Below are 26,340 nucleotides of genomic sequence, written 5' to 3' on the forward strand. Positions count from 1 at the left end.
CAGGAACAAGACAAGGTTGCCCACTCTCACCACTATTATTCAACATAGTTTTGGAAGTTTTAGACACAACAGTCAGAGAAGAAAAATAATATGAATTCAAATTGGAAAAGAAGAATTAAAGCAGTCATTGTTTACAGATGACAATATACTACACACAGAGAATCCTAAAGATGCTACCAGGAATCTACTAGTGGTAAACAATGAATCTGGTAAAGTAGCAGGATAAAACATTAATGCACAGAAATCTCTTGCATTCCTATACACTAATGATGAAAAATCTGAAAGAGAAATTAATGAAACACTCCCATTTATGGTTGCCACAAAAAGAACAAAATACCTAGGAATAAACCTACCTAAGGAGAAAAAAGACCTGTATGCAGAAAACTATAAGACACTGATGAAAGTAATTAAAGGTGATAAAAACATATGGAGACATATACCATATTCTTGGATTGGAAGAATCAACATTGTGAAAATGACTATACTACCCAAAGCAATATACAAATTCACTGCAATCCCTATCAAACTACCAATGGCATTGTTCACAGAAGTAGACAAAAAAATTCACAATTTGTATGGAAACACAAAAGACACCGAATAGTCAAAGCAATATTGAGAAAGAAATACGAAGGAAGAATATACAAAGGAGAAAAGACAGGCTCTTCAGAAAGTGGTGCTGGCAGAGAGACAAGAGACTTTGTATTGCCTCTTTGTTTCCTGGTGTACGAGGAGAGGGGATTAAGAGCACCACTTAAAGGAGCTGCAGAGATGGGCGTGAGCCGCGGCTACAAGCACAGACCCCAGAGATGGGCATAAGACGCTAAGGGTGCTGCTGAAGCCACCAAAAATCCTGTGTGAAAGCACAGGTCACTATCCACAGCTACCCTCACGGGAGCCTGTGCAGCCCTCCACTGCCAGGGTCCCGTGATTAAGGGACAACTACCCCAGGAGAACACACAGAGTGCCTCAGGCTGTTGCAACGTCACACTGGCCTCTGCTGCTGCAGGCTTGCCACACATCCGTACCCCACCCCTTCCCCTGGCCTGAGTGAGCCAGAGAACCTGAACCAGCTGCTCCTTTAACCACGTCCTGTCTGAGCAAAGAACAGACGCCCTCAGACAACCTACACACAGAAGTGGGTCCAAATCCAATGCTGAACCCTGGGACATGTGTGAACAAAGAAGAGAAAGGGAAATGTCTCTCAGCAGCCTCAGGAAGAGTGGATTAAATTGCCACAATAAATCTGAGGTACCCTGCATCTGTGGAATACCTGAATAGACAACGAATCATCCAAAATTGCGGAGGTGGACTTTGGGAGCAATATATATATATATATATATATATATATATATATATATATATATATATATATATATATATATATATATATATATATATATATATAATTTTTTCCCCTTTTTCTCTTTTTGTGAGTGTGTATGTGTATGCTTCTGTATGTGATTTTGTCTGTATAGCCTTCCTTTTACCATTTGTCTTAAGGTTCCGTCTGTCTGTTTTTTTTTAATTACTTAAATATTTTTTGTCTTAATAATTACTTTTTATTTTGAGAACATTTTTTATTTTATTTTACTTTATTTTATATTATTTTATCTTCTTCTTTCATTCCTTCTTTATGTTTTCTCCCTTTTATTCTGAGCCGTTTGGAGGACAGGCTCTTGGTTCTCAAACCAGGTGTCAGGGCTCTGCCACAGAGGTGGGAGAGCAAAGTTCAGGAAACTGGTCCACAAGAGACTTCCAGCTCCATGTAATATCAAATGGTGAAAAACTCCCAGAAATCTGCTCAATGCCAAGACCCAGCTCCACTCAACGAGAAGAAAGCTACAGTGCAGGACATGCTTTGCAAACAACTAGCAAGTCAGGAACACAACAACGTCCATTAGCACAGAGGCTGCCTAAAATCATAAAAAGGCCACAGACACCCCAAAACACACCACCAGACGTGGAACTTCCAAACAGAAAGACAAGATACAGCCTCATCCACCAGAACACAGGTACTAGTCACCTCCACAAAGAAGCATACACAACCCACTTATCCAACCTTAACCACTGAGAACAGACACCAAAAACAACAGAAGCTACAAACTTGCAGCCTGCAAAGAGGAGACCCCAAACACAGTAAGTTAAGCAAAATGAGAAGAGAGAGGAAATGCACAGCAGATGAAGGAGCAAGGCAAAAACCTACCAGGCCTTAAAAATGAAGAGGAAATAGACAGCCTACCTGGAAAAGAATTCAAAATTATGAAAGAAAACATTACGGAAAATCTTGGAAATGAAATGGAGAAAAAAAAAGAAACGTTTAACAAGGACTTAGAAAAACTAAAGCGAAAAACAAAGAGTGATAAACAACACAATAAATGGAATTTAATATTCTCTAGAAGGGATCAATAGCAGAATAACTGAGGCAGAAGAACGGATAAGTGAACTGGAAGATAAAATAGTGGAAATAACTACTGCAGAGAAGAATAAAGAAAAAGGAATGAAAAGAATTGAGGACAGTCTCAGAGAGCTCTGGGACAATATTAAATGCACCAACATTCAAATAATAGGGGTCCCAAAAGAAGAAGAGAAAAGGAAAAGGAAGGAGAAAATATCTGAAGAGATTATAGTTGAAAACATCCTTAATATGGGAAATGAAATAGGTAATCGAGTCCAGGAAGCATAGAGAGTCCCATACAGGATAAATTCAAGGAGAAACCTGGTAAGACACATATTAATCAAACTATCAAAAATTAAGTACAAAAAACAAATATTAAAAGCATCAAGGGAAAAACAACAAATAACACAAAAGGGAATCCCCATAAGGTTAACAGCTGAGCTTTCAGCAGAAACTCTGAAAGACAGAAGGGAGTGGTAGGACATATTTAAAATGATGAAGGAGAAAAACCTACAACAAAGAGTAATCCACATAGCAAGGATCTCATTCAGATTTGATGGAGAAATTAAAAACTTCAGAGACAAGCAAAAGCTAAGAGAATCCAGCACAACCAAGCCAGCTTTACCACAAATGCTAAAGGAACTACTCTAGGCAGGAAACACAAGAGAAACAAAAGACCTACAATAATAAACCCAAAACAATAAAGAAAATGATAATAGGAACATACATATCGATAATTACCTTAAATGAAAATGGATTAAATGTTCCAACCAAAAGACATAGACTGGCTGAATGGATACAAAAACAAGACCCGTATATATGCTGTCTACAACAGACCCACTTCATTCCTAGGAAAAGAAACGGACTGAAAGTGTGGGGATGGAAAAAGATATTCCGTGCAAAAGGAAATCAAAAGAAAGCTGGAGTAGCAGTTCTCATATCAGAAAAAATAGACTTTAAAACAAAGACTATTAGAAGACACAAATAATGACACTACATAGTGATCAAGGGATCAATCCAAGAAGAAGATATAACAACTGAAAATAGTTATGCACCAACATAGGAGGAGCTAAATACAAAAGGCAAATACTAACAGCCATAAAAGGGGGACAGTAACAAAATCATAGGAGGGGACTTTAACATCCCACTTTCACCAATGGACAGATAATCCAAAATGAATATAAATAAGGAAACACAAGGTTTAAATGATACATTAAACAACATGGACTTAATTGATATTTATAGGACATTCCCTCCTAAAAGAACAGAATACTCATTCTTCTAAAGTGCTCATGGAACATTCTCCAGGATAGATCATATCTTGGTTCAGAAATCAAGCCTTGGTAAATTTAAGGAAATTGAAATTGTATCAAGTATCTTTTCTGACCACAACACTATGAAACAAGATATAAATTACAGGAAAAAATCTGTAAGTAATAAAACTCAAGGAGGCTAAAAAACACACTAGTTAGTAACAAAGAGGTCACTGAAGAAATCAAACAAGAAAAAAAAATATACCTTGAAATAAAAAAAAAACACAACCACACAAACATATGGGATGCAGCAAAAGCAGTTTTAAGAGGGAAGTTTATAGCAATACAATCCTACATTAAGGAACATGAAACAACTCATACGTAAAACCTAACCATACACTTAAAGCAATTAGAGAAAGAAAAGCAAAAATACCCGAAAGTTGGCAGAAGGAAACAAATCATAAAGATCAGATCAGTAATAAATGAAAAAGAAATTAAGAAAATGATAGCAAAGATCAATAAAACAAAAAGCTGGTTCCTTGACAAGACAAAAAAAAGTTGATAAACCATTAGCCAGACTCATCAACAAAAAAAGGGAGAAGACTGAAATCAATAGAATTAGAAATGAAGGAGAAGTAACAAATGACATGGCAGAAATACAAAGGATCCTGAGAGATTACTACAAGCAACTATATGCCAATAAAATGGAAAACCTGGAAGAAAGAGACAAATACTTAGAAATGCACAACCTTCCGAAACTGAACCAGGAAGAAATAGAAAATATAAGCAGACCAAAGACAAGCACTGAAATTGAAACTCTGATTAAAAATCCTCCAATAAACAAAAGCCCAGAAACAGATGGCTTCATAGGTGAACACTTTCAAACATTTAGAGAAGAGGTAACACCTATCCTTCTCAAACTCTTCGAAAAAGAGCAGAGGGAGGAAAACTCCCCAATTCATTCTACGAGGCCACTATCACCCTGATACCAAAACCAGACAAAGTTGCCACAAAGAAAACTACAAGGAATATGACTGATGAACATAGATGCAAAATTCCTCAACAAAATACTAACAAACGGAATCCAACAGCACATTTAAAGGATCATACACCATGATCAAGTTAGGTTTATCCCAGGAATGGAGGAGTTCTTCAATGTACGTAAACCAATCAAAGTGATACACCATATAAAAAAACTGAAGGAGAAAAATCATATGCTCATCTCAATGGATCCAGAGAAAGGTTTCCAAAAAATTCAACATGAATTTATGATAAAAACACTCCAGAGAATAGGCATAGAGAGAACTTTCCACAGCATAATAAAGGCCATATATGACAAGCCCACAGCCAACATCATTCTCAATGGTGAAAAAATGAAACCATTTCCAATAAGATCAAGGACAAGACAAGGTTGCCCACTGTCACCACTATTATTCAACATAGTTTTGGAAGTTTTAACCACAGCAATCAGAGAAGAAAAGGAAATAAAAGAATCCAAATTGGAAAAGAAGAAGTAAAGCTGTCACTGTTTGCAGATGACATGATACTACACATAGATAATCCTAAAGATGCTACCAGAAAAATACTAGAGCTGATCAATGACTTTGGTAAAGTAGCAGGATACAAAATTAATGGACAAAAATCTCTTGCATTACTATACATTAAAGATGAAAAATCTGAAAGTGAAATTAAGAAAATACTCCCATTTAACATTGCAACAAAAAAATAAAATATCTAGGAAGAAACCTACCTAAAGATACAAAAGGCCTGTATGCAGAAATTTGTAAGACACTAATGAAAGAAACTGGAAAGGATAAAAATAGATGGAGAGATATACCATGTTCTTCGATTGGAAGTATCAACATTGTGAAAATGACTGTTCTACCCAAAGCAACCTACTGATTCAATGCAATCCCTATCAATTAACCACTGGCATTTTCCACCAAACTAGAACAAAAAATTTCACAATTTGTATGGAAACATAAAAAACCCCAAAGAGCCAAAGCAATCTTGAGAAAGAAAAACGGAGCTGGAGGAATCAGGATCCCTGAGTTCAGACTATACTACAAAGCTACAGTAATCAAGACAGTAAGATCCTGGCACAAAAACAGAAATATAGAGCAATGAAACTGGATAGAAACCCCAGAGATAATCCCATGCACATATGGTCACCTTATCTTTGATAAAGGAGACAGGAATATATGGTGGTGAAAAGACAGCCTGTTCAATAAGTGGTGCTGTGAAAACTAGACAGCTACAGGTTAAAGAATCAAATTAGAACACTCCCTAACACAATACACAAAAATGAACTCAAAATGGATCAAAGACCTAAATGTAAGGCCAGACACCATCAAAATCTTAGAGGAAAACATAGGCAGAACACTCTATGACATAAATAACAGCAACATCCATTTGGCCCACCTTCTACCGAAAAGGAAATAGAAACAAAAATAAACAAATGGGACCTACTGATACTTAAAACCTTTTGCACAGCAAAGGAAACCATAAACAAGACGAAAAGACATCCCTCAGAATGGGAGAACATATTTGCCAATGAAGCAACTGACAAAGGATTAATCTAGAAAATATACAAGCAACACATGCAGCTCATTTTCAGAAAAACAAACAACCTAATCCAAAAATGACCAAAGAAATAAATAGACATTTCTCAAAAGAAGATATACAGATTGCCAACAAACACATGAAAGAATGCTCAGCATTATTAATCATTAGACAAATGCAAATCAAATCTACAATGAGAGAAGCTGGATTGTATGGAGTCTTCTCTAGAAGGGACTAGTAGAAGGATAACTGAGGCAAAAGAATGGATAAGTGACCTGGAAGATAAAATAGTGGAAATAACTACACAAGGGCAGAATAAAGAAAAAAGAATGAAAAGAATTGAGAACAGTATCAAAGACCTCTGGGACAACAACCAACATTTGAATCATAGGGGTCTCAGAAGAAGAAGAGAAAAATAAAGGGACTGAGAAACTATTTGAAGAGATTATATTTGAAAACTTCACTAATATGGGAAAGGAAATAGTCAGTAAGTCCAATAAGCAAAGAGAATCTCATTCAAGATATATCCAAGTGGAAAAATGCCAAGACACATATTAATCAAACTATCACAAATTAAATACTAAGAAAACATATTAAAAGCAGCAATGGAAAAAACAAAAAATAACACACAAGGGAATCCCCATAAGGTTGAGAGCTGATCTTTCAGCAGAAACTCTGCAAGCCAGAAGGGAAGGTAGAACATATTTAAAATGATGATGGAGAAAAACCTAAAACAAAGATTACTCTGCCCAGCAACATCTCATTCAGATTTGATGGAGAAATTAAAACCTTTACAGACAAGCAAAAACTGAGAGAGTTCAGCACCACCAAAACAGCTTTAAAACACATGCTAAAGGAAGTTTTCTAGGGAAGAAACATAAGAGAAGGAAAAGACCTACAAAAACAAACCCAAAACTATAAAGAAAATGGGAAGAGGAACGTACATATCCATAATTACTTTAAATGCAAATGGATTAAATGCTCCCACCAAAACACACAGACTGCCTGAATGGACACAGAAAGAAGACCCATATATATGTTGTCTACAAGAGACCCACTTCAGACGTAGGGACACATACAGACTGACAGTGAAGAGATGGAAAGAGATATTCAATGAAAATGGAAATCAGAAGAAAGCTGGAGTAACAATTCTCATATCAGACAAAATAGACTTTAAAATAAAGACTATTGGAAGACACAAAGAAGGACACTACATAATGATCAAGGGATTGATCCAAAAAGAAGATATAACAACTGTAAATATTTATGCACCCAACACAGGGACACTCAATACAAAAGGGAAATACTAACATCCATAAAAAGGGGAAATGGACAGTAACAAAATCATCGTAGGGGACTTTAACACCCCACTTTCACCAATGGACAGATAATCCAAAATGAATATAAATAAGGAAACACAAGCTTTAAATGATACATTAAACAAGATGGACTTCATTGATATTTTTAGGACATTCCATCCAAAAACAACAGAATATGCATTCTTCTCAAGTGCTCATGGAATATTCTCCAGGATAGATCATATCTTGGGTCACAAATCAAGCCTTGGTAAATTTAAGAAAATTGAAATCATATCAAGTATCTTTTCCAGCACAATGCTATGAGACTAGATATCAATTACGGGAAAAGATATGTAAAATATACAAAAAACATGGAGGTTAAACAATACACTACTTAATAATGAAGTGATCACTGAAGAAATCAAAAAGGAAATCAAAAAATACCTAGAAACAAATGACAATGGAGACAGGATGACCCAAAACCTATGAGATGCAACAAAAGAAGTTCTAAGAGGGAAGTTTATAGCAATGCAATCTGACCTTAAGAAACAGGAAACATCTCAAATAAACAAAGTAATCTTGCACCTAAAGCAATTAGAGAAAGAACAAAATAACCCCAAAGTTAGCAGAAGGAAAGAAATCATAAGGATCATATCAGAAATAAATGAAAAAGAAATGAAGGAAATGATAGCAAAGATCAATAAAACTAAAAGCTGGTTCTTTGAGAAGATAAACAAAATTGATAAACCATTAGCCAGACTCATCAAGAAAAAAAGGGAGAATACACAAATCAATAGGATTAGAAATGAAATAGGAGATGTAACAAAAGACACTGAAGAAATACAAAGGATCATGAGATTTTACTACAAGCAACTATATGCCAATAAAATGGACCACCTGGAACAAATGGACACATTCTTGGAAATGCACAGCCTGCTGAGGCTGAACCAAAAAGAAATAGAAAATATGAACAGACCAATCACAAGCACTGAAATTGAAACTGTGATTAAAAATCTTCCAACAAACAAAAGCCCAGGACCAGATGGTTTCACAGGCAAATTCTATCAAACATTTAGAGAAGAGATAACACCTGTCCTTCTCAAATTCTTCCAAAATATATCAGAGGGAGGAACACTCCCAAACTCATTCTACAAGGCCACCATCACCTGATACCAAAACCAGAGAAACATGCCACAAGGAAAGAAAACTACAGGCCAATATCACTGATGAACATAGATGCAAAAATCCTCAACAAAATAATAGCGAACAAAATCCAACAGCACATTAAAAGGATCATACACCGTGATCAAGTGGGGTTTATTCCAGGAATGCAAGGATTCTTCAATATATGCAAATCAATCAATGTGATACACCATAATAACAAATGGAATGAGAATAACCATATGATCATCTCAATAGATGCAGAGAAATCTTTCGAAAAAATACAACACCCATTTATGATAGAAACCTTTCAGAAAGTAGGCATAGAGGGAAATTTCCTCAACATAATAAAGGCCATGTATGACAAACCCACAGCCAACATCGTCCTCAATGGTGAAAAATTGAAACCATTTCTACTAAGATCAGGAACAAGACAAGGTTGCCCATTCTCACCATTATTATTCAACATAGTTTTGGAAGTTTTAGCCACAGCATTCAGAAAAGTAAAAGAAATAAAATTAATACAAATAGGAAAAGAAGAAGTAAAGTTGTAACTCTTTGCAGATGACATGATATTATACAAAGAGAATCGTAAAGATGCTACCAGAAAACTCCTAGAATTAATCAATGAATTTGGTAAAGTAGCAGGATACAAAATTAATGCGGATAAATCTCTGGCTTTCTTACACTCTAATGATTAAAAATCTGAAAGTGAAATTAAGAAAACACTCCCATTTACCACGGCAACAAAAAGAATAAAATATCTAGAAATAAACCTACCTACAGAGACAAAAGACGTGTAGGCAGAAAATTAGAAGACACTGATGAAAGAAATTAAAGATGATACAAATAGATATAGAGATATATACCATATTCTTAGATTGGAAGAATCACCATTGCAAAAATGTTTCTACTACCCAAAGCAATCTACAAATTCAATGCAATCCCTATCAAACTAACACTGGCATTTTTCACAGAATTAGAACAAAAAAATTCACAAATTGTATGGAAACACAAAAGACCCAGAATAGCCAAAGCAATCTTGAGAATGAGAAATGCAGCTGGAGGAATCAGACTCCCTGACTTCAGACTATACTACAAAGCTACAGTACTCAATACAGTATGGTATTGGCACAAAAACAGAAATATAGATCAATGGAACAGGATAGAAAACCCAGAGATAAACCCCACACATATGGTCACCTTATCTTTGAAAACACAGACAAGAATATACAGTGGAGAAAATACATCATCTTCAGTAAGTGGTGCTAGGAAAACAGGACAGGTACATGTAAAAGTATGAGATTAGAACACTCTATAACACCTTACACAATAATATCCTGGAAATGGATTAAAGACCTAAATGTAAGGACATACACTATAGATCTCTTAGAGGAAAACATAGGCAGAACACTCTATGACACAAATCACAGCAAGTTCCTTTTTGTACTCCTCCTACAGAAAAGGATATAAAAACAAAAATAATCAAATGGGACGTAATGAAACTTAAAAGCTTTTGCACAACAAAGGAAACCATAAACAAGACCAAAAGACAACCCTCAGAATGGGAGAAAATATTTGTAAATGAAGCAACTGATAAAGAATTAATATCCATTATTTGCAAGCAGCTCATGCAGCTCAATAACAAAAAAACAAATAACCCAATCCAAAAATGGGCAGAAGACCTAAACAGACATTTCTCCAAAGAAGATATACAGATTGCCAAGAAACAAATTAAAGAATGCTCAACATCATTAATCATTAGAGAAGTGCCAATCAGAACTACAGTGAGATATCATCTCACACTGGTCAGAATGGCTGTCATCAAAAAATCTAGAAACAGGGCTTCACTGGTGGCACAGTGGTTGAGAGTCTGCCTGCCGATGCAGGGGACATGGGTTCGTGCCCCCGTCCGGGAAGATCCCACATGCCACGGAGCAGCTGGGCCTGTTAGCCATGACCACTGAGCCTGTGCATCGGAGCCTGTGCTCCACAACGGGAGAGGTCACAACAGTGAGAGGCCCGGGTATTGCAACAACAACAACAACAAAAAATCTAGAAACAATAAATGCTGGAGAGGGTGTGGAGAAAAGGGAACACTGTTGCACTGCTGGTGGGAATGTAAATTGATACAGTCACTATGGAGAACAGTATGGAGGTTCCTTAAAAAACTACAAATATAGCTACCATATGACCCAGCTATCCCACTACTGTGCATATACCTTGAGAAAACCATAATTCTAAAAGAGTCATGTATCAAAATATTCATTGCAGCTCTAATTACAATAATCAGGAGATGGAAGCAGCCTAAGTGTCCATCAACAGATGAATGGATAAATAAGATGTGGCACATATATACAATGGAATATTACTCAACCATAAAAGAAAGGAAATTGAGTTATTTGTAATGAGGTGGATGGACCTAGAGTCTGTCATACAGAGTGAACTAAGTCAGAAAGAGATAAACAAATACTGTATGCTAACACATATATATGGAATCTGAGAAAAAAACAAAAAAGTCATGAAGTACCTAGGGGTAAGTCGGGTATTAAGACACAGACCTACTAGAGAATGGACTTGATGATATGGGGAGGGGGAATGGTAAGCTATGACAAAACGAGAGAGTGGCATGGACATACATATACTACCAAACGTAAAATAAATAACTAGTGGGAAGCAGCCGCATAGCACAGAGAGATCAGCTCGGTGCTTTTTGACCACATAGAGTTGTGGGATAGGGAGTGTGGGAGGGTGGGAGACACAACAGGGAAGATATATGATAACATACGTATATGTAAAACTGATTCACTTTGTTATAAAGTAGAAATTAACACACAATTGTAAAGCAATTATACTGTAATAAAGATGTTAAAAAAAACAAAAACAAAAGTACAATGAGATACCATCTCACACCAGTCAGAATGGCCATCATCAAATTCTACAAGCAATAAATGCTGGAAAGGGTGTGGAGAAAAGGAAACACTCTTGCACTGTTCGTGGGAATGTAAATTGATACAGCCACTATGGAGAACAGTATGGAGGTTCCTTAAAAAACTACAAATAGAACTACCATATGACCCAACAATCTCACTACTGGTTATATACCCTGAGAAAACCATAATTCAAAAAGGGTCATGGGGCTTCCCTGGTGGCACAGTGGTTGAGAGTCCGCCTGCCGATGCAGGGGACGCGGATTCGTGCCCCGGTCTGGGAGGATCCTACATGCCGCGGAGCGGCTGGGCCCGTGAGCCATGGCTGCTGAGCCTGTGTGTCCAGAGCCTGTGCTCCACAATGGGAGAGGCCACAGTGGTGAGAGGCCCAGGTACCGCAAAAAAAAAAAAAAAGGGTCATGTACCAAAATATTCATTGCAGCTATATTTACAGTAGCCAGAGCATGGAAGCACCTAAGTGTCCATCAACAGATGAATGAATAAAGAAGATACGGCACATATATACAATGGAATATTACTCAGCCATAAATAGAAACGAAATTGAGTTATTTGTGGTGAGGTGGATGGACCTAGAGTCTGTCATACAGAGTGAAGTAAGTCAGAAAGACAAAAACAAATACCATATGCTAACACGTATATTTGGAGTCTAAAAAAAATAAATAAACAAAATGCTCAGAAGAACCTAGGGGCAAGAGGGGAATAAAGATGAAGACCTACTAGAGAATGGACTTGAGGATACAGGGAGGGCGAAGGATAATCTAGGAGAAAGTGAGAGAGTGGCATGGACATATATACACTACCAAATGTAAGATAGATAGCTAGTGGGAAGTAGCCGCATAGCACAGGGAGATCAGCTCAGTGCTTTGTGACCACCAAGAGGGGTGGAATAGGAAGTGTGGGAGGGAGAGAGATGAAAGAGGGAAGAGATATGGCGACGTATGTATATGTATAACTGATTCACTTTGTAATAAAGCAGAAGCTAACACACCATTGTAAAGCAATTATACTCCAATAATGATGTTGGAAAAAAAAAAGTGGTGATGGAAAAACTGGACAGGTACATGTTAAAGAATGAATTTAATACAGTCCGTAACACCATACAGAAAAATAAACTCAAAATGGATTAAAGGTCTAAATGTAAGGCCAGACACTATAAAACTCTTAGAGGAAAACATAGGCAGTACTCTCTATGACATAAATCACAGCAAGATCCTTTATGAACAACCTCCTAGAAAAATGGAAATAAAAACAAATATAAACAAATGGGACCTAGTGAAACTTAAAATCTTTTTCGCAGCAAAGGAAACCATAAACCAGACAAAAATCCGACCCTCAGATTGGGAGAAAATATTTGCAAGTGAAGCAACTGACAAAGGATTAACCTCCAATATTTACAAGTAGCCCATACAACTCAATATCACAAAAACAAACAACCCAATCCACAAATGGGCAGAAGATCTAAATAAACATTTTTCCAGAGAAGATATACAGATTGCCAACAAACACATGAAAGAATGTTCAACATCACTATTCATTAGAGATTTCAAATCAAAAGTACAATGAGGTATCACCTCACACTGGTCAGAATGGCCATCATCAAAAAATCTAGAAACAGTAAATGCTGGAGAGGGTGTGGAGAAAAGGGAACCCTCTTGCACTGTTGGTGGGAATATAAATTGATATGGCCACTATGGAGAACAGTATGGAGGTTCCTTCAAAAACTAAAAAATAGAACTACCATACGACCCAGCAATCACACTATGTTCATTGCACCTCTATTTACAATAGCCAGGGCATGGAAGCAACATATGTGTCCATTGGCAGATGAATAGATAATGAAGATGTGGCACATATATACAATGGAATATTACTCAGCCATTAAAAGAAATGAAACTGAGTTATTTGTAGTCAGGTGTATGGACCTAGAGTCTGTCATACAGAGTGAAGTAAGTCAGAAAGAGAAAAGCAAACACCATATGCTAACACATATATATGGAATCTAAAAAAAAAAGTTCTTAAGAAACTAGGGGCTTGACAGGGATGAATATGCTGATGTGGAGAATGGACTTGAGGACACGGGTAGTGGGAAGTGTAAGCTGGGATGAAGTGAGAGAGTGGCATGGGCTTACATATACTACCAAATGTAAAATAGATAGCTAGTGGGCAGCAGCCGCATAGCACAGGGAGATCACCTCGGTGCTTTGTGACCACCTAAATGGGTTTGATAGGGAGATAGGAGGGAGGTGCTAAATGGAGAAGATATGGGGATATATGTATATGTATAACTGATTCACTTTGTTATAAAGCAGAAACTAACACAGCTTTGTAAAGCAATTGTACTGCAATAAATATGTTTAAAAAATAAATAAACATCTCTTCATTTCCTACAGAGCTTTCCTTCCTTTTCCCTAATCCATGTTCCTCTATCCATGTTCCTCTTACTTCCTGCTGCCTCTCAATTAATTCTTATCAAAGGACTATTTGATAATGAGGAGTTATTGTTTACTGGGTAGGATCCTTCCCAGTGGAAAATAGGAATGTGTAGGCAATTAAGGTCTAAAATGATGAGGCAATGAGTTGTGCAGTTGTTTTTTGAGACCCCTCAAAAATCACATCTCATAGGCATAAATGGCTACTGTTTGATCCCTATGCAAGGCTGGTCCTATTTAAAATAATCCCTTTCAACCAGTGCAGAGTGCTACATGTTGTGGATAAAAAGGAAGCTCAATAAACTCTTGCTGACTTGAGGTAAGTTGACCACAGACCTGACAAAGCATGAGCCTCCTTATGATTAGTTGTAATTTACAAAGTGGAACTCATGTTACCAGTGACTTCTACTCATGTGTCTAGGGGCACCATTTCCACTTTAGGGCATGATGCAATATACACAAATTAATCTATATAGCTATCCTCATAGTCAGGGGACCCAGTTTCCTGTTTGGCATGTTTTTGTCATGGTGACTAGGCAGTGCACCCAATCACTAATTTTTTATCCATGCCTCTGGCCAATGGCTTTACAAAAACAAAATTGTTTATATTAATTTTTATTATCTGGAATTTTGGCCTTCTCTAGCAATCTTGGTTGGAATTTTTAAATTTTCCTCTATATTTGCTACCTATGTAGTTGAAGGGCAAAAACAGGAATAGGTAAAAGTATGCGCTAGTTGCCAAATATTTTTTTTCTAGTATGCTCCACACCACCATTCCAAATGTTTCTGAGAAATTTTGAAAGAACTGAGGAGACAGAGGTTAAGATAAATTTATTTGGATTCTGTTCTATACTAATATCTATCATCTATGTATCTATGTATCTATCTATCCATCTATCTATGTATCTATCAGCTATCTTCTTTCAATCATATATCTTTCCAAAAGATTAAAAAGAAGTATCAAAGACACTTTTTGTTTTCCCTTTAAAGCCTATGATATAAGTTAATTTAGGGCTTTAAAAAGGAATGAATCAAGTCACGTACCATCATTTGAGGCAGTGCCTGATTAGGCCATTCATTGCCTCCCTTATAATTTGCTTTTCAAGTATCCAGAAAAAAATGGAAATAAAAAACAAGAAGTCATAGGCTGAAGCCTCAAGCCCTCAGAAAATTTATATATATGCAAAAACTTTGTTTGATATAAACTGATTCCTTAACATTAAACCACAATATCAGTGTGTAGACTGGGAGGGAATGTTAAAGGAGTAAAGACAGCAATGGCAAATGGGTGAAACTCAATAAACAGATAATTGCACTGTCATCAAAACAGATTATGTGTTTAGGGAATATTATTTCATCCAAATAGAGGAGGCTTGGCATGGACTCTCACTGTCCGTATTTAGTCATTCTCTCCTTGGGCACACAAGGGGAAGTCAATCCAAATTACTCATCCTATACAGCTCTCTCTCAGTCTCCTGCTTTTTGTTTGCCTATTCATTTCCTGTACAAAGACTAGCCTATAGAAGGAGTGGTTTGGGGGTGCCCGGAGGCATCTCAAAACAATGGCTTTGAGTCCTCTGTTTAACTCTTCAACTGATTAATATTCTGTGTAGCCAGAAGCCAGACTGACTCAGGGCCTTGGCTTAAAGAGCAGATGGATTATGGCCACTGATCCTCAATTGATTCATTATTTAGGCCATTAATTTTCTTCTTACCAAAAACATCTGGCGTCTGATGCTTGGGGATAAACTGATATTAGCTTCAAGCGAGTTTAATAAGAGTTTCATCATCTATGATTGTAGGTTAAAACTATAGACAAGAGTTCAGAATGTATGCAAGAGTTTTAAAAGAAAGGACACTGTATAAGCTGCTTGGTTTAGAAACATTCTCAGACAAAAGATTAATTTGATTTTGTCATTTTAAAATAAAATTCCACTCACTTTTTGAGAGTGAGACATTACCAATCATTTTAAATTAGAAAATATATATTAAAAAACTTTCCCAAATATGAAGTATGATAAAACATGAGTTTGGATTATAATTGCTTTTCCTGCCTTGAATTATTTTTCTACCAGATGGTAAAAAGATAAAGTGAATATCATTATTATTTTAGATTATAAGATTGCTAACAATAGATTGAATATATCTCATTTTTATGTCTCATAATATTCCATGTTTATTGGCCAGATTCTTTCTCCTTCCAGATACTACTAAATTGTATTTTAATCATTAAGCTTGACCCTTGGCAAAATAGCTGAAGGGTGCCTACTACAACTTTAGTACACCTTCTTTACCTTTTTTCCTTCTGAGACTTAAATCTCTCCCTTTTTAGTGTCTCAGCAGCTTTTGACTAGTAAAAAATAATCCTGGGGAAGGGTTCTGCTATTAGTCTTTTACATCTTAGTATAAATGTGTTCTCTCTCCAATAAGGGATTTGCAGTTAAAGGCTAATATATCAGTGGGAAGTGAAAGTACTCTGGCAAAGGAACTTGGCTGTAAAAGGATGAATATGCATGTGCACACACGTATGTGTATATTCTTCTGTCATTGATTACTTCCTGTCATCCCTGAAAACACACTTTCATTGGGTTGCTGGTTATTCTGCCTCTGTGCCTAACTGTCTGAATTGGCTGCAGGCAGGTGTTTGGCACCAATCTATAAGAAGTCAAATGCCAGATTTGTTGCCAAAAATAAACAGTTTTGTGGGTGGGCTTAGCAAGACATTCACAACAGACATCTGGCTTGTACCATCTCTGCTGGCTATATCTTCAACATGTTTCCTCCTACCACTCCTCCATCCCATTCTATGCCTGATGGAAAGCTGCCCAAAGGTGAATTTGCTAAGAAGGGTGAGTGATGCTGCAGTGATCAGTCTCACCAGCACATCCCTCAACTCCTAATTCAGAGGAAGCTGTGAGTCAATGACAAGTGCAATTTACTAGACTAGTAAAGAAGTCCCAATAGAAATTACTGGTTATTTTAAAGTGTCTGAATTCTGAGTACATAGGAAAAGGTATTTCAGTTTAGTCAAAGCCAAATGGACTTTTCTTTCAATCCTCTTTGAACAGAGATAAAGGGGATTTCTGTTTTCCCCTTCTCCCTACAGTTCTTTTCCTTCTCCCCTATACCTTATGTTTTGATAGACTTTTTTCTTCTCAAGGAGAAAATGTACTTTTATGATGCATGATGCAAGGTACAGATGAGAACTGCATCTGTCTTTCAGTGCTAAAGTCCAAAGACAGACACTTTAGGGAAATGTCAGTGATTGTAACAGCCAGTCATTTTCTGTGGCAAAAGTTCAGTCAGTTGGCCATTTTGGTAGCTAGACAAATTTCTCCTTCCACTGTCTAACACTCAGCATCCTATTTCCACCCCCTGCCACCACTTATGAAATTTTCAGAGTGGATGAATTGCTTTAGAGTTGTTGAGAAGAGTAGTTCTCAGATTTAGAGATTTCACAGACTGCTCAGACTCAATAAAAGATTATTTGACCAACACAAGCCTTCAAGACTGCTAAATTTCATTCTGCCTAAAATTACATATTTAATGCTATCTACTTGTACTGTGAGTTGACACATGGACGTTTATTTTAACAGCAAATAAGTGTAAGATGGACAAAATATCCATTTAGAAACACTATGTTATTTGTGCCTTTTTCATATTTTTTCTTATTTCACTATGACACGTTTTCTAGTGTTTAGATGAGAACTGGCATTTGGGAACCACTGGTATAGACATTACCTGGTCTATCAGTGAGCAGATAAACGTAAGTCATGAAATCTATGCCCATGATTTTTACATCCACTATTTGCTTAAAAATGTTTTATTGGCTGCTGAACTTAAAAGTACTTAAAACATGTAATTATGATAAACAAGAGTATATATATATATATATATATATATATATATATATATATATATTAATATATATGTATGAGGTGCTCAATTGAAGTTTGTTTAACTGCAAAAAAAAAGAGTAATTATGCTCATGGATCTTCATAGACTTGTGTGTTTTTGTGATATGAGGAGGACTGTGAAAAAAATCTCTGTTTCTGATTACACAGTGTCCTTATTTAAATGTTTCCATTAAGGATTCAATTCTTGGTGTTAAAAACAACCATTAATTAAAAATTCAAATACCTCTAGAAAGTTAATCTTATACTGTAAAATGTTATCAGTTGCTTGTACTTTCATGTCAAATGCTTTCTTCCTAAAAATTAGCTCTGCTACAAGCATTGAATGAATGAAAGTTCTTTGTTTATTTTTTAATTGAATTATAGTTGATTTGCAATGTTGTTTACTTTCAGGTGTACAGCAAAGTGATTCAGATATATATATATATATATATATAATCTGAAATATGTATATATTTGTATATATATAATATTCTAAAGTTTATATATATTTCACATTATTATCCCTTATAGGCTATTATAATTTTTTTTCTCCCTGCAGTACGTGGGCCTCTCACTGTTGTGGCCTCTCTCGTTGCGGAACACAGGCTCCGGATGTGCAGACTCAGCAGCCATGGATCACGGACCCAGCCGCTCCACAACATGTGGGATCTTCCCGGACCAGGGCACAAACCCGTGTCCCCTGCATTGGCAGGCAGACTCTCAACCACTGCACCACCATGGAAGCCCTATTATAAAACATTGAGTAAAGTTCTCTCTACTATACAGTAGGCCCTTGATGGTTATCTATTTTATATATAGTGGTGTGTATATTTGAATCCTAAACTCTTAATTTATCCCTCTCCCCCATTTCCCCTTTGGTAAGCAAAAGTTTGTTTTCTGTGTCTGTGGGCTTATTTCTGTTTTGTATATAAGTTCATTTCTATCATTATTTTTAGATTCAACAAATAAACAATATCAAGATATTTGTCTTTCTCTGTCCAGCTTACTTCACTTACCATGATAATCTCTAGCTCCATCCATATTGCTGCAAATGGCGTTATTTCATTCCTTTTATGGCTGAGTAGTATTCCATTTTATATATATATATATATATTACATCTTCTTTATCCATTCATCTGTCAATGGACATCTAGGGTGCTTCCATGTCTTGGCAATTGTAAGTAGTGCTGCAATGAACATTAGGGTGCATGTATCTTTTCAAATTATGGTTTTCTCTGAATATACACCCAAGAGTGGGATTGCAGGATCATATGGTGGCTCCCTTACTAGCTTTTTAAGGAACCTCGATACTGTTCTCCACAGTGGCTGTACCAATTTACATTCCCACCAACAGTGTAGGAGGGTTCCATTTTCATCACATACTCTCCAGCATTTACTATTTGTAGACTTTTATGATGGCCATGCTGACCATTGTGAGGTGATACCTCATTGTAATTTTTATTTTCATTAAAGTTTTAAAAATCTGAGGACAAGGTTGAAGGACTACAGGTTAATTATGGAACATGGAAGATAGAGGCAGAGCTCTGACCAGGATATCCTTAAAATATGAGTGTTCTAGGCACCTAGAAGGCAAATTATAGGAAGTATCAGAAATGGAAAAGCTCTACTCTAAATTATAAGTTTGCCTATGGTATTAAGACTGTAGGTCAAATCTTAAATTCCCATTTTTTAGAGTATTCCACTCTCATTATTCATCCTATCTGCTCTTACTCTTACCTAAGTGTTCACTGAATATGTGATGTTAATGAATAGTATTCTTTATGACAAAATAATGGTAATCTACCTATAATATAAGGGGATATGCACAACTAATTTCAGGTCTATTTAATGAACCTCGCTGGGAACTAGCTTGTCATTGGGTATGATAGCTCTCTAAGGTCACTGAATACTTCTGTGTCCTATATATATATATATATATATATATATATATATATATATATGTGTGTGTGTGTGTGTGTGTGTGTATTTGTGTGTGTGTGTGTGTGTGTGTGTGTGTGTGTGGTATGCGGGCACCTCACTGTTGTGGCCTCTCCCATTGCAGAGCACAGGCTCCGGACATGCAGGCTCAGTAGCCATGGCTCACGGGCCCAGCCACTCCATGCCATGTGGGATCTTCCTGTACCGGGGCATGGACCCATGTCCCCTGCATTGGCAGGCGGACTCTCAACCACTGCACACCAGGGAAGCCCCTGTGTCCCATATTAGTTCTCAATTGTAAGAGATTGACACCAAAGATGTTATAGCACTGGAAGGGAGAGATTGTTTTTCTTGTTGAATTTAACCTCTGTTATCTGCTAGACCTTACAGTGGGAGGACATATATCTATCTCTAACCAAGTTCAGTAAAAATAGTATGCCTTGTACCTTGCTTTAGTTTATTGATATTTGGTCACTTAGTCCTCTGAAAAATAACTGTTCACCAAGATGAGAACCTGGTTTCTGGTCTTTCAAATGTTCCCCCTTTCTCCTTCCTAGAAGTTTAAGAATCTGTGGATTGCCATGACTTCTTGGTTTCCTGAGATGAGTAAGTATGTTAAATCACACTATGACCAGTGGCCATATCCATTATGTCCTGCTAGGCACTGGGAGTCTCTTAATATTTTATCTATTCTAATTCATACCTAGTATATTGTTGACATTCAATTTATGATTGTTACCTATGATGAAAATGAAGGTTACACTCATAATGGTCTGATTCAATACCCTATGCTATTGGAAAGAGAAAACATAATAACCCAGATACTATGTGGTACAGTAGCCATATTCACTTAGTAGAAAATGAAACGTTGTTTATCATGTGATACCTTCATAGTCTCTAGATTTTACTCAATAATCTGCAAAAAAGAAAGGAAAATGCCTTTTCTGGATGAAGTTGACTGTTTGAAGAATGTGGAAAATTAAAATGATGGAACAAAAGTTTCAAGCATTATCTATTCTCAAACTACTTTGCATGAGCTTCATTATTCTTCCACTGTCCATCAAGGATTTGGGATGAGATGTTAATTCCCAATTCTCAAACTCAAAAATGACCTAATTTTCAAAAAGTTCTCTTTCATGTGGGCCCAAAAAACAAGTATTGTAACATTAACCTATTAGCTAAGTTAGGTTGACAGATAAAATACAGGACATTCTTTTTTTTTATTTGCTAAATCTGGCAAGAATAGAAAGGAAAACTGTGTGGCAGTATATCATAGTGTTTAAGAACATAGGTTTCTATATCTGACAGATTCTGGTTCATACTCTGGCTTTGATATAGTAGTTACATAACCTTAGTAAAATCACTTAAACTCTCTAAGATTCACCATCAATTATAAATGGAGTTGATGATTATATTTATTTATTTATTATTTTTATTAGGGTATAGCTGCTTTACAATGTTGTGTTAGTTTCTGTTGTACAAACAAGTGAATCAGCTATATGTATACATATACCTCCTCCCTCTTTGAGCTCCCTCCCACCTCACCCCATTATATTTAGTTCATTGGATTTTCTTAGAATAAATTAGATCATCCATGTAAATTGGTTAGACCAGTGCACAATAACTGTTGTTTTATTTTCATTGAGTGTGCCTGTCTCATAATAACTAGTTTAGAAGGATATTCCAAATACTCAATAATTATAATCCTGAAGTGAACAGGAGACCAAATACTGAGGAACTTTGAGAATTCAGTGATTGCTGCTCTCTGAAAGGCTCTGCTAACTGCTTGAGTTTCTAAGAACAAAGGAAGGATAGCAGTGTTCAGTTAGTCTTAAGGGCTTTCTTTAAGCATTTGAAGTAGCCAAGTACAGGTATACCTCAGAGATATTGTGGGTTTAGTTCCAGACCACTGCAATAAAGCAAATATTGCAAAGATATGAGTCACATTATTTTTATTTTATTTCTCAATGAATACAGAAATTATGTTTACACTATACTGCAGGCTATTAAGTATGCAATGCTATTATGTCTAAAAAAACAATGCACATACCTTAACTGAAAACACTTTAGTAGTAGATCAAGATGGCAGCTTAGGAGAATGTGGCACTCACCTGCCCCCACAAACACATAAAGCATACATCTCATATGGAACAATTCTCACTGAAAACAAACTGGAGACTGGTAGGAAGACTTTGGTTTTTTTTGCAGAAAGACTCTATACAACCAAGGCTATAAGAAGACAGATTCAATAAGAGTCGTGTAGGAAGGGAAGAGAAGCAAGCAGACTGGGACCTGCACCCCTTGGAGGGGATACAAAAGAGGAGGGGGATTACATGAGCTTGGAGATCCTCCCTGGGTAATGAGCAGTTCAAACATGTTGAGCACACCAGCCATGGGGACTGATACCAGGAATGCTAGTTCCCTTAGCTGGTGTGAAAATGGTTGGGTCTAATAGCAGGGTTGTAAAAAACCTAGACTCTGCTCATGAAGAATGTGCACATACTTTCTTACTACCAAAACAAGGCAGAGGAAGCAGACTGAAACTGCCTGGGACTCTGGTCTGCTTCTCGTGACCACCACAGTGTGTGCCCTAGCCCACACCTAGTGCCACTTCTTGCCACTCTTACTCTGTGGCACAGTTCCACACTAGCAGAAAGGCTGATGTTGCTGAGGAGAGTGTACAGTTGTGGGTGACTGACCCAGTACAGAATCTGAATGGGGAGAAGGCAGCCATTACACAGCAGTGGCATATGGCGAGTGGTCTGGACATCTGCCTGGAACCAGTATAGCCCCAGCATGTGCCCCAGCCGCAGCTCATGCCAAGAGCCTGCTCCAGCCCCCATTGCTCCAGCACAGCTGCCCTCTTAGGCAAAAGAGCCAATACTGGGAGTGGGGAGAACAAAATTAGAGGGAACAGAAACAGCTTAGACCTAGCAACTGGATACCTGACCAAACCCCAAATAGGATGGTGTTGGCCACTGAGCAGTGGAGAAGCCCCAGCTCACACCTGGCTCTGGCTCTAGCCCTTCCATCTTTAGTCACACCTCCCACAAAGGCAATACTTGCCAGCACACCATAGGGGAAAATGTGACTCCTGCTTACTTCAGAACGAGCTTTCCCACAAAAGCCACTGGTCACATGCAGACTGTATAGGGATGCTCCAGAACAAGGACATGCCTTCAAGATGGGGATAAGTAACTGTTTCACTAAATTTCATAAATACAGAGAAAGTTAAGCAAAATGAGAAGACAAATACATTTGTTTCAAATGAAAGAGCAATAAAAAACCTGGAGAAAACAACTAATGAAACAAAGGTAAATAATTTACTAGATAAAGAGTCCACAGCATTAGTAATAAGAATCTTAAATGAATTAGGGAAAATATTAGATGAACACAGTGAAAACTTTAACAAGGAACAAGATAATACACTTAAAAAAATAAAAAACAGCTTGAAGAATACAATAACTGAAATGATGAACACATTAGAAGGAATTAACAGCAGACTAGGTAATAGAGAAGAATTCATAAGTGATCTGAAAGATAGAATAATGGAAATCACTTAATCAGAACAGCAAAAAGAAATTATTAAAAAATAAAGACAGTTTATGGGACTTATAGGACAACATCAAGCTTACTAACAATCACATTATATGGGTACCAGGAGGAAAAGAGAAAGAGAAAAAGGTCAAAAATTTATTTGATGAAGTTATGGCTGAAAGTTTGCCAAACCTGAAGAAGGAAACAGATATCCAGGTACAGGAAGCACAGAGAGTCCCAACCCAAAGAGACTGACACCAAGACATATCATAATTAAAATGACAAAAGTAAAAGAGATAATTCTAAAATCAAAAAGAGAATAACAAAGAGTCACATATAAAGGAACTGCCTTAAGGCTATCAACTGATTTTCTTGCAGAAACTTTGCAGAAGGCAGTGGCATGGTATATTAAAAGTGCTGAAAGAGGAAAAACCTAGAACTTAGCATACTCTACATGGCAAGATTATTATCCAGAATTGAAGGAGAGATAAAGAAAACTTTTCAGACAAGCAAAATCTAAAAGAGTTCATTAATACTAAAACAACTCAAAAAGAAATGCTTAACAGTCTTCACTAAGTGGAAAACAAAAGGCTACCACAAAAACTAAGAACTTATAGGAAAAGAAAAATCTCATTAGTAAAGTCATATATATATATATATATAGTAGTAAAGCCTGTGGATAAAACACTTAAATAAGCTAGTACCCAGATTAAAAGACAAAAATTGTAAAATCAACTGTTGTTACAATAAACAGTTAAGATATAAACATGAAGATATTAAATGTTACATCTAAAGCACAAAATGTGAACAAGAGGAGTAAAAATGTACATCTTTTAGAATGTTTTAACTTAAATGAATATCAGTTTTCTTTTTAAAAAAAATAGATATAGTTATAGATCAAAGTAAAAGATGAAGAGCAAAGAAGAACCACAAAAACAATCAGAAAAGAAATAACAGAATGGCAATAAGTACAGATCTATAAAGAATAACTTAAAATGTCAATGGACTAAATGCTCCAATCAAATGACATAAGCTGCCTGATTGGGAAAAAAAAAAAAGACCCATTGATATGCTGCTTACAAAACATTCACTTTAGAGACAAAGACACACATAGACTAGAGGTGAAGTTATGGAAAATGACACTTCATGCAAACAGAAATGACAAAAAAAGCTGCAGTAGCAATAATTATATCAGAAAAAGTAGAATTTAAAGCAAAGTATGTAATAAAAGGCAAACAAACTCATTTTATAATGATAAAGGGATCAATACAAAAAGAGGATATAACACTCACAAACATATATGCACCTAATATATCACATAAATATATAAATCAAATACTCACAGACATAAAAGAAAGAAAATGAAATTAATAAAAAATAATCAGGGACCCTAACACCCCACTCACATCAACTGCCAGATCATTCAGAGAGAAAATGAATGAGCAAAAACAGTAGTCTTAAATGACACATTAGACCAGTTGTATGTAACTAACTAGAGGACATTCCATCCAAAACCAGCAGAATATATATTCTTTTCAAGTGCACATAAGACGTTTTCCAGGATAGGTCACATAGTAGGCCATAGAACAAGTTTCAACAAGTTTAACAGGATATAAATTATATCAAGCAATTTTTTCTGACCACAACCATATGAAACTAAAAATCAATTACAGGAAGAAAAATGGGAAAAACACAAACATGTGGAGGCAAGACAAGATGTTACTGAAAAATCAATGGGTCAATGAAGAAATCAAAGAGGAAATCAGAAAATACCTCTAGAAAAATGTAAATAAAAACAAAATTTCCAAATCTGAGGGACACAGAAAAATCAGTTCTAAGAGGGAAGTATAGAGCAATACATGCTTACCTCAAGAAACAAGAAAAATCTCAAGTAAACAACTTAACTTACCATCTAAAGGATTTGGAAAAGGAAGAACAAAGTCTAAAGTCACCAGAAGGAAAGGAATTATATACAACAGAGAAGAGATAATAAAGTAAATAGTAAAAATGATAGAAAAGATCCATGATAAGAAGAACTGTTTTTTTTTAAAAAAGAAAAATAAAATTGATAAACCTTTAACCAGGTTCATTAAGAGAAAAAGAGAGTGGACCCAAATAAGCAAAATAACAAATGAAAGAGGAGAAATTACAACTGATATCCCAGAGATGCAAAAAGTCATAATACTACAAACGGTTATATTCCAATGAATTGGGAGCCTAGAAGAAATGAATAAATTTCTAGAAACACACAACCTTCCAATATTTAATCAAGAAAAAATTAAAAATATAAACAGAATAATCACCTGTAGTGAAATTGAATTTGTAAAAAAATAAAAAATAAAAAAAAAATAACAGGTCTTCCTTGGTGGCACAGTGGTTGAGAGTCCACCTGCCGATTCAGGGGACATGAGTTCATGCCCTGGTCCGGGAGGATCCTGCATTCCATGGAGCAGCTGGGTCCGTGAGCCATGGCTGCTGAGCCTGTGCGTCCGGAGCCTGTGCTCTGCAATGGGAGAAGCCACAACAGTGAGAGGCCTGCGTAATGCAAAAAAAAAAAAAAAAAAACCTCCCAGCAAACAAACAATCCAGGACTGGGTAACTTCACAGGGAAATTCTATCAAAAAATTTGAAGAGGAGGGAACACTCCCAAATTTATTCTATGAGGCCACCATTACCATGAAACCAAAACAAGACACTACAAAAAATAAAAAAGTACAGACTAATATATTTGATGTATACAGATATAAATATCCTCAACAAAATATTAACAAACTGAATTTGACAATATATAAAAAATATCATGCACTCTGATCAAGTGTGATTTATTCCACAAATACAAGGATGATTCAGTATCTGCAAATCAATCAATGTGATATAGCACATTAATGAAAAGAAGGATAAAAATCACCTGACCATCTCA

Source organism: Hyperoodon ampullatus (genome assembly GCF_949752795.1).
Source record: "Hyperoodon ampullatus genome assembly, chromosome: X".
Classification (NCBI taxonomy): Eukaryota; Metazoa; Chordata; class Mammalia; order Artiodactyla; family Ziphiidae; genus Hyperoodon; species Hyperoodon ampullatus.